Genomic DNA, 6,313 nt, shown 5'->3' on the forward strand with positions numbered 1-6,313 from the left:
TGCTTTTATTTTTTTGTAAGGCAGGCCTCTGCAGATCTTAATTTGTGCTTTCTTTATAATGACGAATTAACACGATAGCTGTAAGAGCAAGTATCTAAATTCAGCCGTGAGAGAGATGTAGTTAACATATAAAGTGGCACTATTCCGTTGCAGTTATATTACAGTAAAGCTAGTGCTAGGCCGTGACATGCGTTTACTCAGTTCAACGTAGGTGAGCCATCGAAAAATGTGCGATTCGAGCAATGTACTTCAACTATGCAATTTGTATCCACCAATGCGACGAAAGGAATTCATGTGTGATGCGTTGATATTCTCATTTTTTATTTGTGTAAATGCATCATATGTCCCGTTAACACAACATTTCGTATTGACCATCCCTGGCGCAATGTATGTTGGCAAAATACATCTAAGAACACATGGAGAGTAACTATGATGAATATCGACATATTGAAGGCCTTAAGTCTACCATTTTATAATGCAAACATAATTTAATATGAATTAACAAGAGCATACAGCATGGAGTACAGGTAGAGTGTATGAATGATGAAACGCAGCTCACTAGAACTACGGAGAGGGTGGCGCTGCGGTCGCCGAGATGTGTGGAAGTGATCCAATCGGCTCCGTCATCTTCATATGATTCCGCAGTGATTTCTGTCGATTTTCACCGAAGTTCTTGCACCAGCAGTTTCGTGAAGTGGCAGGGAATTCGTGGATACCTGATTTTGAGGTGGGTCTTCATTTTTCAAGAATCTACAAGTACGTTTCTACCACATGAACGCCGCCGCCGAACTAAGCCTAGGCGTGCACTCCAGACGCTAGCGCTAGCCAGAAACGCGCTAGCTCGGCGAGACGCCAGCCGCCCTTCGCGCTGGGTGCAACACGAAGAGAATGGCAACCGATGAAATGGATAGCTCTGCGGAGGATTTACCACAAGCGTCGACTACAGAAGACGACACGGGTTGGAAAGTGGTGACCAGCCGGAGAACGAAAAAGGAACGCGCCCAACCTACTGCGCAACTTTCACAGCAAACACAACATGCAAGAGACGGGCAGGTGAGCTCTTCTCGCAAGCCTCCTAACATTAAGAACCGGGTGATAAGAGCCTCACGCATGCCACCCCTGCCGCAAGACAACATCAAGATAGTGCTTCGCCCAAAGGGCGGCTTGAACTTGCAAAAGATCGGACCTACCTTAGTGAGCAAAGCCATAATGGCAGCAGTTAATCTTGATCCACAGCAGACCACGGAGGACATAATATGTCCCCATATTACGCAGAACATCATGGTGGCGAGCACGCCCTTTCGAGAAAATGCAGACAAGTATGCGCAAATAAGGGCTATCCGAATAGCCGAAAAAGAGTACGCAGTCAGCGCTTAACGAAACTGCCCCAAGCGACACCTGCAAAGGGGTAATCAGACACATCGATAGTGCCGACGATCACAGGACGATTGAAAGAAACATTGCGAATGACCGCAACCCCTTGGCACTAGCGGCGAAAGGATTCAAGGACTCAGGATCAGTGATCGTTGTGTTCGATGGTCTTCGCGTCCCAAACTTCGTTAGGTATGGACCCACACTGGTACCCTGCTACTTATATCGCAGACAAGTAGACATATGGGCATGGGCACGGCAGCTGGGCTTGCGCACAGATGGATAATCCGCTTGTCTTCCTCGTGCAGATCATCGCCAGCCTGCTGGTGATACCGTCGGGATACCAACAACCACGTCAGCATTTCCAGCCCGAACATGTGCAAGTGCTACGGAACGACAACTTTGCAACGCCCCCGGTCCTACGATCCACGGACGAATTTTGGCACCTACCATCGCGAACGACTAGCGGCAGCGACTGTGTGGCCTTCAAGCCATGCGGAGCGGCGCTGCAAGCTTCTTGGACTATAAAAGACTTGACCGAAGGATTTCGAACCAAAGGGCACGGCAGCTGGGCTTGCGCACAGATGGATAATCCGCTTGTCTTCCTCGTGCAGATCATCGCCAGCCTGCTGGTGATACCGTCGGGATACCAACAACCACGTCAGCATTTCCAGCCCGAACATGTGCAAGTGCTACGGAACGACAACTTTGCAACGCCCCCGGTCCTACGATCCACGGACGAATTTTGGCACCTACCATCGCCGACGACTAGCGGCAGCGACTGTGTGGCCTTCAAGCCATGCGGAGCGGCGCTGCAAGCTTCTTGGACTATAAAAGACTTGACCGAAGGATTTCGAACCAAAGGGCACGGCAGCTGGGCTTGCGCACAGATGGATAATCCGCTTGTCTTCCTCGTGCAGGTAAGAAAGCGCTTTGGGAAATGTTTTCGATCTAGCGAGCGTTGCCTTGTTGTGCTGCCGTGCCCTGCGGTACTTCTTGACGCAGTGTGCGATGTGGTGCATGTGATGAAATTGTTACTGCTTGCGGGTGACGTTGAGAGTAATCCTGGGCCTGACATGGCAGAACTTTCGCAACAGTTACAGAATATAGCAGATGACATAAAGACAATAAAAGAAGAAAGGTTAACATCAATAGACAACAAACTAGAACGTCTTACTCTCCTTGAAGACAAACTTTCGTCATGTACCGATCATATTGCCAATCTTCAACAGGTCGTATTATCTCTGGAATCAAAGCTAGACGATCTTGAGAATCGCTCCAGAAGATCAAATCTTATTATGGCATCCCTGAAAAGGAAGAAGAAAAGAGCGAATCCCTGGAGCGAACTGTAAATGAAGAAGTTTTGAAAGAATCCCTAAAAATGGAAGAAGTTGCAATAGAACGCATTCACAGACTAGGTAGACCAACGGAAAACAAAACAAGGCCTGCAATACTGAAGCTTCTAGATTTCAGGGAAAAAACGAACATTTTGCGCAACTGTCACAAATTAAAGGGCACCGAGTTTACCATAAGTGAAGATTTTTCGCTTCGTGTCCGCGAAATCAGAAAAAAGCTATGGAAATACGGAAACCAAGAAAAGATCGCGGCGAAAAAGTGTCGCTGGTTTACGACAAATTAAAAATAAACGGTGAATTTTATTTTTGGGACAACGAAAATTGTGAAGTGTTGCCAGTTGCAGCTCCTCCAGTTACACCTTCACTAACCGAGACAAAAAACCAAAACACAGGCACACGGACTCTACGCTCGCGCCGTCCATAGCGTCCCAAATAACCTTCATGAACATTAATGCGCGTAGTATCATCAATAAGGTCGGTCCCCTAGAATCCTTATTATTAGGTTTAAAGCCGGAATTCATGGCGATAACTGAAACATGGCTAACAAAAGAAATTAAAGACTTTGAAGTAATTCCCCCAAATTATTCCATATCACGCAAAGACAGGCCGACGCGAGGCGGAGGCGTGGCATTATTGATAAGAAAAGATATAAGTTTCCTTACGTTACCTGAAGTTGAAGGGGTAGAAGCTATCTTTTGCAAACTCTGCTTTTCTGATTCTACCATCGTTGTGGGTTGCGTCTATCTTAGTCCTTGTTCTGATCCTATCATACTCCAATCATTGTATACGTATATGCTACATCATGTTAAGGGGGCAAGACTAATACTTTTAGGTGATTTCAATCTTCCTGATATTAACTGGAACACCCTGCACCATAATTCACCTTGCGCCGATGTTGTTTTTGATATAATGCTTTCTTTTAACCTTTCGCAAATCGTAACAGAACCCACACGTGTACAAGGAACCAGCTCCAACATTCTAGATTTAGTTTTCATGAGTAGTCATTTCCCCTGTCAAGAAACCAATGTGGACATTTTAAATGGCCTGTCTGACCACAAACTAGTAATGTGTTCTGTCCCGCATCACTATAATGCACCTTGTTTGCAATCAACAATAACGTATCCCGACTACAACCGAGCTGACGACACTACCATACTTGATACTTTATCGCACGAACTAACATCATTTCAACATCTCTCGGATGACATACACACTGATATAGAAACATTGTGGAAGAGATTTAAAAACGTTGTGTCATATTGCATCACTAATTATGTGCCTACCAAGACTAAGAGAATACGCAAACGTAATCCATGGATAACTCGAGCCGTAATTCATGCCAAACGAAAAGTTCGACGACTGAAAAAAGTGCAAAAACGCCATCCATCACCGAGAACAATTGAAAAATTAACCTTGGCTATCACTGATTTGAAATCCAAAATAAAAACAGCTAAAACATTTTACTTTACTAATACGCTGACTCGCTTCTTAAAAGATGCTCCCCAAAAGTTCTGGCGTCACCTGAGCCCTAAATCAAGAAATGAAAACCAAGCTTCTCCAGACGAAAACCGAAATATTGCAGCCGCGCTGAATAACTACTTTACTTCTATCTTCACTACAGACAACGGAACTACGCCTCGTACTAATTTTTGCTCCGGAAATTACCTAGAACCCCTTACCGTAACAGAAACAGGTGTCTTAAACCTCTTACTAAACTTGGACACAAAAAGGATCAGGGCCTGATGGAATCTCTAACATCTTCTTGCGTAGATATGCCGAATGGGTAGCAAAATTTTTAGTGGTACTCTTTAACAAGTCGTTGTCAGCGCACACCCTTCCTAAAGAATGGAAAATAGCTAAAGTGACACCTATACATAAAACAGGAAGCAAATCAGATCCCTCAAATTTCAGACCAATTTCACTAACCAGCACAGTATGCAAACTACTAGAACACATTATCTTAAAACACATAACAACCTACTTAGAAGAAAATCTAATTTTAACACCTCTTCAGCACGGTTTTCGGAAAGGAGTTTGTACAGTCACACAACTAATCGAACTTACACATGACATATCATTCGCCATTGATCAGCAGAAACAAATCGGCCTAATTTTCTTAGACTTTTCTAAAGCTTTCGACCGCGTATCACACTCTAAGCTTATTATGAAACTAACTGCAACCTTTGGAGCTGGCTCCATAGTAGATTGGATTGTTGACTACCGGACTGACCGTACTCAATTCGTCGAAATTAACAACGCGAGGTCCGAAACAGCCAATGTAACATCCGGTGTACCACAAGGCAGTGTTCTGGCCCCAGTATTATTTTTAATTTTTATAAATGACTTACCTACTACTGTTTCTCACAATATTAAACTTTTCGCCGATGACTGTGTACTTTACCAGGAAATTAACTCTGTCAATGACCATATAACTTTAAATAACGCCCTAACAGCAGTGACAAAGTGGTGTGAAGAATGACAAATTACTATTAATGTTAAAAAATCAGTTACTTTATCCATAACCAGAAAGTTACATCGATCAGTTTTTCAGTACACATTAAACAACATTCTCCTTGCCTCGGTTTCCGAATATAAATATTTAGGCATAACACTGACCTCTGATTTCATATGGGATTCTCATGTTAACATTGTCACATCAACCGCCTTAAAACAGCTATTTTTCATTAACAGACGTCTTAAACAAGCACCATCGGAAACAAAGCTACTCGCCTATAAGACATCTGTCAGGCCAGTTCTAGAATATGCCAATGTTGTCTGGTTCCCTTTCACTAACAAGCTTACTAAACAGATAGAAGCAGTACAGAGGAAGGCGGTCAGATGTATATATAACAAACACAGGTTGACAGACTCACCAACAGAACTACTCAAACAGGCAGGACTACTCACCCTTCAAAACAGAGCAAAACTAGCGCGCCTTAAAACCATGTACCAGCTAATACACAATCACTTAAAAATCGACACTTCAAGATACATATCAAAATCGCAAACAAGACAAACACGTAATAATCACGCTCACACTCTAAACGAGTTTTCATTCCGTACTGACACTTTCAAATATTCATACTTCCCTCGTGCTGTACGCGAATGGAACACCTTACACACATCCATTGTTAATAATTCATCATTAAATGCTTTTAGTACACGTGTGAAACATAAGCTACTTACATCTGACTAATTACTGTGTTCTTATGTCATTACGAATTTTTCTCCTTCCGTTTGTGTTTCACTTGTATTATTTGTCCGCGAAAATCTTGTCATACGCTCCTCATTCTGTCTTATTGCTATAGTATAATTTGTTATGCATAATTTTGGTATCATATTCTTTCATGTACTTGATTAATTGCCATTACTATATTTTGCACCTCTGTATTTTTATGCCCTTCCTGTTACGATCCCTGATGGGATTAACAGTATCGAATAAATAAATAAATAAAATAAATATGCTACGTATGCGGCAAACTCGGACATCGTGCGGACGTTTGCCCCGAGCCAAACTCAACCGAATGTAGGGGTTGCGGACTTCCTAACCCCACCTCATCCCATGTGTGCGATCCAAAATGCAAGCT

General features: G+C 43.2%; 1 pseudogene; it reads left to right on the forward strand.

Annotated features, from left to right (window-relative positions):
- Window positions 1-1,649: 1,649 nt before the first annotated feature.
- Window positions 1,650-3,162, forward strand: LOC146180107 (uncharacterized; annotated as a pseudogene).
- Window positions 3,163-6,313: the final 3,151 nt, after the last annotated feature.

Source organism: Amblyomma maculatum, chromosome 9 (genome assembly GCF_055883805.1).
Source record: "Amblyomma maculatum isolate TAMU_Amacu chromosome 9, ASM5588380v1, whole genome shotgun sequence".
Classification (NCBI taxonomy): Eukaryota; Metazoa; Arthropoda; class Arachnida; order Ixodida; family Ixodidae; genus Amblyomma; species Amblyomma maculatum.